Raw genomic sequence first — 696 nt, forward strand, 5'->3', positions numbered from 1 at the left:
GTGGTGTTGTGTAGGAAACGTGAAGAACAGTCGGTGTTGACATGTACGAAACCTGAAGAACAGTCTGTGTTGTGGTGTAGGAAACGTGAAGAACGGTCAGTGTTGAGGTGTACGAAACGTGAAGAACAGTCGGTGTTGAGGTGTAGGGAACGTGAAGATCAGTCAGTGTTGAGGTGTAGGAAACGTGAAGAACAGTCAGTGTTGAGGTGTAGGAAACGTGAAGAACATTTGGTGTTGAGGTGTAGGGAACGTGAAGAACAGTCAGTGTTGTGGTGTAGGGAACGTGAAGAACAGTCAGTGTTGAGATGTAGGAAACGTGAAGAACAGTCTGTGTTGAGGTGTAGGGAACCTGAAGAACAGTCGGTGTGTTGTAGGGAACGTGAAGAACAGTCGGTGTTGTGGTGTAGGGAACGTGAAGAACAGTCGGTGTTGAGGTGTACGAAACGTGAAGAACAGTCGGTGTTGAGGTGTATGAAACGTGAAGAACAGTCGGTGTTGAGGTTTACGGAACGTGAAGAACAGTTGGTGTTGAGGTGTAGGGAACGTGAAGAACAGTCGGTGTTGAGGTTTACGGAACGTGAAGAACAGTTGGTGTTGAGGTGTAGGGAACGTGAAGAACAGTCGGTGTTGAGGTTTACGGAACGTGAAGAACAGTTGGTGTTGAGGTGTAGGGAACGTGAAGAACAGTCGGTGTTG

At 47.7% G+C, this 696-nt stretch overlaps 1 protein-coding gene across 1 annotated transcript in view; it reads right to left on the reverse strand.

Moving 5' to 3' along the window:
- The window catches only part of LOC122545498 (integumentary mucin C.1-like), a gene marked incomplete at its 3' end in the record, with an annotated part of 2,654 nt that overhangs the window by 878 nt on the left and 1,080 nt on the right, over positions 1–696 (reverse strand). The window lies entirely within an intron of this gene.

This window comes from Chiloscyllium plagiosum, unplaced genomic scaffold, assembly GCF_004010195.1.
Source record: "Chiloscyllium plagiosum isolate BGI_BamShark_2017 unplaced genomic scaffold, ASM401019v2 scaf_57012, whole genome shotgun sequence".
NCBI classification, from domain to species: domain Eukaryota; kingdom Metazoa; phylum Chordata; class Chondrichthyes; order Orectolobiformes; family Hemiscylliidae; genus Chiloscyllium; species Chiloscyllium plagiosum.